The 10,464-nt window shown below is 38.5% G+C and overlaps 1 pseudogene; it reads right to left on the reverse strand.

Moving 5' to 3' along the window:
• Nucleotides 1-1,408: 1,408 nt before the first annotated feature.
• Nucleotides 1,409-1,579, reverse strand: LOC110314294 (annotated as a pseudogene).
• Between the last annotated feature and the right edge of the window lie 8,885 nt (nucleotides 1,580-10,464).

Raw genomic sequence — 10,464 nt, forward strand, 5'->3', positions numbered from 1 at the left:
ATTTTCATGATTTTAATTCTTCCAATCCATGTGCATGGGAAATCTCTGCATCTTCTAGTTCTTCTTCAATCTCTTTCTTCAGCAGTAAATTTGCTTTGTAAGGACACTTGATTTATGCTTCAGTATCATTATTGAGTTTGTTAAGATTTTAATATTTTATTAATTTCATTTTGTAGGTCTAAGACTTATGACTTTATTTCATTTTTTTGAAATACAAATTTTTGACTATCCCCTGAACCATTTTCTCTGGATTTCATTAGAATGATGTTAATATTTCCACCATCAGATCTAATTTCATTAGGATTTCCTCGTCTTTCTTTCTGGTAACTTTGACTGGGGACTTTTAGGTTTGTTTGTATTTTCAAAGAACCAGTTGTTTGAATGAGTACATGTTAAGGGCTGCTTTGTGGCATATAATATGATCAGTTTAGACAGGGTTCCAGGAGATGTTGTAAAGAATATGTATTCCATATTTGTTAGATAGAGTTTTCTGTAGATATCTGTTAAATCTCATTGTTCCATGGTAAAATTGAACTCTGAAGTTTCCTTGTTGAGTTACTTATAAATTTGATAATGGAGTATTAGTGCCTTTACCTGACCTTTCATGTTTTCTAGATGTTCTTTTATAAAACTGGAAAAACCAACATTTGGTGCACATATATTTTAAATTGCTATATTTTCTTGGTGAATTACTCCCTTACTTTTATTAATGTATAGCAGTCTATTAAAAAAATCTCTTCTGGCTAATTTTGGCCTAAGGTATATTTTATCAGAAAACAGACTAACTATGCAGCTCAATTTCAGCTACCATTTTCTTAGTAGACTTATTTCTATCCTTTAGCTCTTGTTTCTGTAACAGGGTCTCACTGTGTAGTCCTGGCTAGGCTGGACCTCAAATACATCTTTCTGCCTCTATCTCTGAGTGCTGGGGTTGAATTCATGTACCATCACAGGTGATTGCTGCTATGTATTTTAAATCCCAGTGAACCTGAGTCTTTTAAATGGTTAGTTGAGACTATTTGTATTCAAGGTTATGATTAAAAAGGGTTTCCTAATTCTTATGATTTCATGGTTGTTCTGGTTGATTGGATTAGAGTTGTGGATATACTGTGGTAAATAAAAGTGGATTCATTCCCAGCTTTCATTTGCTCATCTTTCCCAATGCCATGTATTCTTTTCTGTGACTTTGTGATTTAGATGGCCTTCCTTCTTCCTCTGTGTATAGTTTTCTTTTAAATGTTTTCTGAAGTGCTGGCTTGGTTGTTACAAATTGCTTTACTTTATGTTTGTGTTGAAATATTATTACTTCGTTTTTTGGGGGGGTCTTTACATCTTTTATTTTCTGTACAAAGACTAGCATGACCAGTTTCACTGGGTAGACAGTCTTAAATAATCCATTCAAGGTTACTTAGTCCAACTGAATGAAGCCTATATCTTTTGTTTACTTACGGAAACACTGACAACACATGCTCATTCTCTATTTCTGGATCAGACCATGGTGGCTAGAACAGATGTGGCAAGAGCAAGAACCCTGGCTGAACTTCCCTGAATGACTCCAGGAGAGCCATTTGGGACCCATCTTGCCTTTAGATGTCCAAAGAGGAAAAAGATGTGTTATTACTTCTTTATTAACTTGAAAAATTAAATTTGCTGTCTATTGCAATATTGGTTGGGGATTATTTACTTTCACTTCTTGTTTTCCTTTTCTTTCTTTTCTTTTCTTTTCTTTTCTTTTCTTTTCTTTTCTTTTCTTTCTTTCTTTCTTTCTTTTTTTTCTTTCTTTTTTTTTTTTTTTTTGAGACAGCATTTCTCTGTGTAGCCCTGGCTGCCTGGCTGTCCTGAAACTCACTCTGTAGACCAGGCTGGCCTCGAACTCAGAAATCCGCCTGCCTCTGCCTCCCAAGTGCTGGGATTAAAGGTTTACACCACAGCTGCCTGGCTACTTTCACCTCTTGAAGTATAAAATTTTATGGTTTTAGTTTCTTGTATTTTTTTTTTGAATTACTGATTTAAAAATAAATCTGATGGTATTCTGCTGTAGTTGCCTTTATAAGAGAGTTTATATATTTTTACCTTCCAGCATTTATTAGCAGGTTTTTTTTTTTTTTTGCTTTGTGGTTTTGACAGTTTGACTGCGATATATCCCAGAGACATTATTTCCTGATTACATCTATCTGCTTATGTCTGAATGCTTCTGGACTATACGGTTTTAGTCTATATTCTAGTTGATTTTCTACTGCTTTCTTCCTTGGTTTGATTTGTCAAATATATACCAGATTCTTAGAAGTTTTCCATGATCAAATTTTTAATCTATGTCTAAATGTAATGTATTACTGACTTGACCTTGTCTCCCATCCTTTCTTCTGATTGATCTTGTCTTTTGATATTGCTTGCCATTATCCTTTTGTTTGACTCATTTACTCTTATCATTTCTAGCAGTTTTGCTTGGTCTTTTTTTTTTAACAGTCTAAATATTCTTTTTGCAATTTTAAAAATTCTTATCCAAATTACTGACCATTTAGTCCACTTTCCCGACTGCCTTTTCTAGGTCCTGAACAGATTTACTTACTCCACTCCTCTGCTTTTGTGTCCTTCATGTCATCTTTGATCTTTTAAAAATACTCTAAGCTTCCTAGTAATGCCAGAAGCTATACCCATAAAGTTTCACCAACATGACTGCCTAAATATTAGCTGAACAGGGAAATCACCAATAGACATGGGAAAGCCCTGGAGAGCTCAAACCTACACACAGAATTACCTGTTAATAGGGGATGCTGAAAGTAGGAGAAATAGTTCCATGGAAGGGCATAGACTGAGCAGGACATATTTAGCAATATATATGTCCATACATAAAATGTATGCATTTAACAGAAATGTATGAAAAAGGGATCATAGATTTGAAAGAGATCATGGAAGAATATATGGGGGGGGTTGGAGTGAGGAAAAGGAAGTGAAAAATGATGTGGTCATATAATCTCAAAAATCAAATAAAAAAGTTGATACCAAAGCTATTTACTGATATTTAGGTTATCACATTACTTTCTTTTGTGGGGTAAACAAAATGTAGGCATGCAGAGGTAGTGTAGTGGCTTGTTGTCTCATATCATCCTATATGTCCTTGTTGTACTTTGTACACCTGCTGAGATGAATGTTCTCCATGATTTATGTTTCTCTCTTCCCCCTTCTTTTTACATGTTTTATTATATGCGAGTCTTCCTGCTGAGTCATCTTTACACAAATTATATTTCCACTGCTTTTCTTTGGGATGTGGGGAAGATGGCTAGAGTTCTCTACACATGGTGTGATGGTAATGCCAGCATCAGTTTGTGGTAGAAATCACCTGTGTATGTCACTATGTCCTTGAGAATAGCAGTGGTGAAATTAGGATGCACAACTGGGAAAAAACAATATCAGAGATAAATGGGGATGGGAGAAAGAAGGAGTAAATATGAATGAGAGAGAAAGTATATTAGAGTTGTGAGAAAATATAAAGATCATCTGAGAGACGAGAGTGTAAAGGATACTCAGAAATGCTTATTGAGGTGAGATAATACTTCAAACTCAACAAGTGAAGTACAAAAGTGTAAATAATAAAAAAATTAAATAGAAAATACTATAACACCGTTAAGTATGACTCTACTGAGATGAATTCCACTTTCACCACCACCTTTTTTTTATTAATCATTTTATTTGTTTATATTTCAAATGATAGCCCCCTTTCCAGTTTCTCCTCCGCAAATCCCCTATCCTATCCCGGACCCCTGCCTCAATGAGGTGCTCCCCCATCAACCCACCCACTCACACCTCCACTGCCCAGCCTCCCCCTACGAGCATTGAGCCTTCACAGGACCAAGGGCCTGTCCTTCCTTCGATGTCAGATAAGGCCATCCTCTGCTACATATGTATCTCGAGTCCTGGCTCCCTCCATGTTTATTCTTTGGCTGGTAGTTTAGTCCTTGGGAGCTCTGGGTGGTCTAGTTAGTTGATATTGTTCTTCTTATGGGGTTGCAATTCTCTTCAGCTCCTTCAGTCCTTCCCTTAGCTTTTCCATTGGGGTCCCTGGGCTCAGTCCGATGGTTGGCTGTGAGTATCCGCATCTGTATTGGTCAGGTGCTAGTAGAACTTCTTAGAGAAGAATCATACCAGGCTCCTGTCAGCAAGAGCTTGTTAGCATCAGCAATAGTGTCAAGATTTGGTATCTGCAGATGGGATTGATCCCTAGGTGGGGCAGTCTCTGGATGGCATTTTTACAGTCTCTGTTTCATTTTTTGTCAAGGTCTTTCTTTTGGACAGGAACAATTCTGGGTTAAAAATTTTGAGATGCATGGGTGGCCCTATACCTCAACTGAGGGCTTTGCCTATGTACTGGAGGTGATCTCTATAGTTTTATTTTTTTCCGAGGCAGGGTTTCTCTGTATAGCTCTGGCTGTCCTAGAACTCACTTTGTAGACCAGGCTGGCCTCGAACTCAGAAATCCTCCTGCCTTTGCCTCCTGAGTGCTGGGATTAAAGGCGTGGATCTCTATAGTTTTATCTCCCCTTTGATGGGTGTGTTGACGAAGTCATTGCCATTAACTCCTGGGAGCCTTTTGCTTCCCTGGAGTCTGTTTCCCCACCATCTTGACTGGTCATCTTTTATACAGATCACAGATGAGTGGGGATGAGATGGAGATGTTTTGCAAGTCTATGGAATTTCAGCAATTTATGTCTTATCTTTTGCCAACTGAAAGATGATCCTCTGTGAGACTCTTAAGTTCTGCCAGATCTTCTCAGTTTGAGACCCCATTACTACCACCTGTCAGTTGCAACTTATTTTCGCTTAGTTTGGGGATCACATTTTCCAAGCGGGGCTTTCTGCGACTGAGGATATAAGATGTTATGGAAGAACTGCCCAGACTTGTTACCTCCTTGGATGAGTTATTGCATCTTTCAACTGTTGTTGTTGGTTTGGTTGTAGTTTACCTACACGAGAACATTGATGTCTCCAGTTCTCATCTATCAAAATAGTGGTGGGAATGGTTCTTTGGTGGCTATAGTCCCCATGGTGCTGCTGAAGAAACTTGATTTCGGGCTCCTGAATCACCTTTCTTCCACCATCTAAACAGCCTGTGTTCCTCTAGAGGTCTTGCCATCCATGGAGTATGTAGCTCAGTCACTCTCTTTGCAGGTACTGGGTTTTATGGCACTGCTATTTAAGAGTGGAGCACCACTCTAGCAAGCAGCCACTGCTCCATCTCAATGCAAGCAGGGTGCTATGGCTGGGTTAATGGCTCTGAATGGCTCTTTCTCTATGGAGGAAATCTCATCTGGGCTATTTTCTTTAACTCTTCTTTCATAGAAATAGAGTATATTGGTTTGTTGGTTGGATTGTTTGTTCTGATTCTTCTCTTTCACTGGGCCACATAGGCAGCATCTAATTTTCAATCTTACCTGGACATCATGGTGAAATGATTTGAAGCCCATGCATAATTTTTCAGGAGCACAATATTGTTACTAATTATAATGGCTATGCTGTCCATAGAACTCTTGAGATTAGTCCTCCTATCACTGAACTTAAACCCTTTGACAATCATTAGCTTCACACTTGGGAAAGAGAAAGAACATTCTTAAATATCTGTGCTGTCTGCATAGTGCCCTGTGTGTGTAAACCAGAAGAGGAGGCAGAACCTTCCAGATATGGAGTTGTAGGAGGTTGTGAGCTGCCCATTGTGAGTTTGGGGCACTGCACTTGAGTCCTCTACAAAAGGAATACATACTCTTAGCCCTGGACACATCTCTCTAGTCCTTACCATCATATTTGTTTTGCAATTTTCTTTTGTAACTCACTTATGGGTTTGTGATTGTGAGCTTTGTAGGTGACAACATCTTGTCATAATGCTAGAAGTCTTTTTAACAAAAAAATTTATACCTTTCTCCTATACTGAAATATCCTTTTTAGTCATCAGGGTGTTAGTAAGGAATGAAACAAAGTGTAATGCTCTTTTCTTGTTATTGAAAGGATGTTATTGATGCCTAATACATCATGAATAGAGGAGGAAATTGGATTCTATTCTTAGTCCATCTTTAATGAATTAACTTCACAAAAAAATACTTAGTCTTCATTGTACCTTCTTGTATGTTTATTGTAGGAGCAACAGAGTAAGTTTTCTGATAAGACCTAATTATCATACATAACACCTTTTAATTTTATAATTCATTGGTCCAACTTGAAGTTGAGAATTTGGAACNAAAATTGTCAGGGAGCAATTAACTTAATTATAATTATCCTAGCTTAATGAAAATAGTCAATAACTTTGAAATTAGGAATAGAGTAAACACAGACCACAACTAGATACAGATGTTTATCTAAAGACAAGGTTAGCTGATCAGTCTGCTTTAAGTTTTAAGTATTTGCTATATTTAAGACCCAAGTGCATCTCTCTCTCTCTCTCTCTCTCTCTCTCTCTCTCTCTCTCTCTCTCTCTCTCTCTCTCTCTCTCTCTCTCTCTCTCTCTCTCTCTCTCTGTGTGTGTGTGTGTGTAAGTCTGGTAGTAGGGAGGGTAAGCAGAAACGTTTTCTTGAATTGAGTTATACATTCTATGTGAAGGAAGAGAGAAAAAGTTGAATTTTGTCAAAATACCAAGGTTATTTATTTGCTAACCACAAGTTGCATTCAGTTAATTACTTGCTTAGCTATTTTCAAACTGTCTGAATACAACCATTTATTTAAAACCTCAAGCACACTGATTGAAGATAGCTGGCAGCTACAGATGTGGACTACTTTCTTCTGATTTCCTTTTTCCATCACCTCAAATATTTTTCATGTATTTATGTGAGAATATTTAAAGTAGTCTCAGCTGTGTTGAAATATATATTATCATTAACTATCGTTATGCTACTCAATAGAACTTTGGCCTCCCATATAACTGTAACTTCTTACATTGATCAACACCCCCATTTCCTTGCCTACCACCAACTTAACCCCAGCTTCTGGTAATCACCAGTATTCTCTCTACTTTTATGAAATCAGCATTTTTAGGTTACACAAGTCTCAGTTAGCTTTAGTTGTCAACTTTCTTAGCCTAGAGCAGTGGGTCTCACCCTTCCTATCTGTGACATTTAAAATACAGTTCATCTTGTTATGATGACCCCAACCATAAATTTATTTTGTTGATATTTCATAACTGTATTTTTGCTAATTTTATGACTCATAATGTAAATATCGGATATGCTATGCAGGATATCTAATATTCAACCCCCAAAGGGGCTGTGACCCACTGGTTGAGACCACTGTCCTAGAAACATGTAAAAAGGGATTCTCAATTGAGAAACTGCCCAAATCAGTTTGGATTGTAGGCATGTCTGTAGAAGATCGTGTCTTGGTCACTGAATCAATATAAGAGTGCTTAGTCCACTGTGTGTAGTTTCATTCTGGGCAGGTGGTCCTGGACTGGATAAGTCAGATAGTTAAGCATAGGCCATAGAGCAAGGCAACAGGCAATGTTCTTTCTGTACATTTTTGACTGTAAATTGCCTGCTTACAGATAATGCTGCCTGCAATAGCAGGCAGACCTATACTCAAGAGCCTTCTTGAGTTCCCACCCTGACTTCCATCAATTATGGATTATAACCTACAACCTTAAATAAACCATTTCCTCCCCAAGTTGCTTTTGGTCAGAGTATTTTATCACAGCTACAGAAAGAAAACTGAAACTGAAGTTGGTACCAGAGAATAAGGCATTGCTCTGATGGACCTGACTATGTGTCTTTTAAGTATTGAATTGTTTTTGTGGGAGGAACATGGAAATGCTTGACAATTTTGGACTGGAGAAGAAGCTGTCAAGTGTTGCCTGACATCTGCAATATGTGTGGCGTAGAGCTGGCTCAAGCGTACAAGACAAGCTATGTAGACTGCAGGTGGCAGAGCCAAAGAATTGAGACTGCCTAAGTCTTTTGGAGGCAGAAGACTACAAAATGAATGAATCCTAGAGGTGAAGGATACTTGCATTTTCATTGCTGGCATTTGGTATTCTCTGATCAGGTTGTTCCTGTGCCTTGGCTCTTTTGGGGATAAGTATTTAACTTGTTTTCTATAGATAAGAGCCCATGGTTAAGAGACTCTCTCCTTTCAAAGAGGCAATAAACTTTTAAAACTGGGATTTTTAAGGCCTGCGGGGTGTGTTTCATATTATGATAGTAACACAATGCTTTGAGGGTAAAACAATAAATGGTTATGGCTTAGGCGATATGCTTTTGTGTCAAGTTGACAAGTCATAGTGAAAAAGTGTAACATAAAAACAAAATATCTAGGCCTTTAGGCTTAGGCTTGAGAATGTGACTTTTGTGACTCAATGCTCCAAGGCATGCTAATCATAAAACAGGTAGTGACATTCCTCTACCCACCCACTTCCTGGGTTCAGGGAGTGTTTGTTCAAAAGAAAAGCCACCCTGACCATTGCTGTAACCCGCTATGCAAATGTGCTATTGTTAGAGGCTCATAGAAACTGTCTTGAGAAATAACCACACAATTATCAGGTATTATTTCTTGTGAATTCCACTTACTTGTGACTCTTAACTGGTATTTTCCAACAACGCCCTCCCCACCCCCTTGAGTTGTGGTTTCTTCCTTTAAATACCCCCTTTCCCAGCTACTTGGTGCCCATGGTCCTCTAACCCTGTGTGGCGTATGACTGTGGGCTCCAGCATGCACCTGGAATAAAAGTCCTCTTGTGGTTTGCATCAAGACCGTTTCTCGTGAGTGATTTGGGGTGTCACCTCTCCTGAGTCAGAACGTGGGGGAGTCATCACGTTGTGGGTCTTTCAATAATGTCCCAATTATCTTTACTGTTAGCTTGATATGACCTAGAGTCCCCTGAGGAAGGAGTCTCAATTGAGGAACTGCCCAAATCATATTGTCCTGTGGGCATATCTCTGGAGGGGGTGGGGAGTAGCAGGTAGTTTTGATTGTTAATTGATGTAGGGGGACTGACTGTCTTAGTCAAGTCTTAGTCAAGGGTTTGTATTCCTTCACAAAACATCATGACCAAGAAACAAGTTCAGGAGGAAAGGGTTTATTCAGCTTACACTTCCTCATTGCTGTTCATCACCAAAGGAAGTCAGGACTGGTACTGGTTAGAAAGTACGAGCTTATAAATTGATCACTAATTGAAAAGGGCCTTACAACTGGATCTCATGGAGGCATTTCCTCAAGGGAGGTTCATTTCTCTGTGATAACTCCAGCTTATGTCAATTTGACACACAAAACCAGCCAGTACAAGGACCTAGTTCACTGTGTGTAGCATCAGTTCTTTGGGCAGGTGGTCCTGAGCTGTAGAAGAGAGCTTGCAAAGCAAGAGCTGGAGAGTGAGTCAGCAAGCAGCAGCACTTCTCCAAGGTTTCAGTTTCAATCCCTGCTTTAGTGCCCCCATTGACTTCCCTCAATGATGCTCTGTAGCTGTAAGCTGAAAGGAATGCATTCCTTCCCCACCTTGCTTTTGTTCATAGTATTTTAATCACAGCAACAGAAAAGGAATAAGAGCACTATCTATGCATGAGATCATTGAGCTAATTGTTTTCTCTTCCTGGTTTGTTTAAGCTAGTGTAGTGACCTAGAGTTCTATTCATGTTGCTGTACATGGCAGGATTTAATTTTGTCTTTAATTATTGGGTGGTATCTCATTATGCATGCGTAGCATTTTTCTTTATCCATTCGTTAGTCAGTGGACACTTAGGTTGTCTTCATTTATTAGCTAATTAACATCCTCACCAACAGTTATCATCCTCACCAACAGTTAGCAGAGGCTTCCTTTGCACCAGCCACTTCTCTTTCTGGTTCTTTCACTTGTTCATGTGTTGTCCAAACAGGAAAAAACATTTTGATTGTGCTACATGGTATAAAATCAGTGTCCTAACATTTCTGGTGTTTGTGATCTGCAAAATATACACAATACTTAAATATTTGTGGGCCCTGAAATGCTTTATTACATTTCCTTTTGCATACTATAGAAACATTATTTTCCTATTAAAATACTGAAGATTTCGTGTGCAAATATTTCCTGAAGCAAAGGAACAAGTATTATTTGGGTGCCTACTTTGTGTATATATGGTATATGTGAGTGTATACGTGTATATATTTGGGGGAGGGGGAAATGTGTGTCCATGCTAGTTTGAGGGGATGCCAAGGATCATTGTTTAGTATCTTAATTTTTTTTTGAGATAATCTCTGTCTGAACCTGGAACTCATTTATAAGGCTAGCCTGGTAAGCAAGCTTCAGAAATCCTCCTATCTTCCTGCCTCCATTTTCCTATCACTGGACTTAAAGGTGCACAATATCATGGTTGGCTCTTTATGTGGCCACCATGCACAAAACTAATGCCATGCTTTCACAGTGAAATATTTTGCAGACTGTTATCTCCTGAGCTCTGAGGCCTGCTTTAGGTCTCATCCCTGAAGTTTAATTTTATTTATTGTGTTTTCTAAAGAACA

The sequence above is a fragment of the Mus pahari genome, chromosome X (assembly GCF_900095145.1).
Source record: "Mus pahari chromosome X, PAHARI_EIJ_v1.1, whole genome shotgun sequence".
Lineage (NCBI taxonomy): Eukaryota > Metazoa > Chordata > Mammalia > Rodentia > Muridae > Mus > Mus pahari.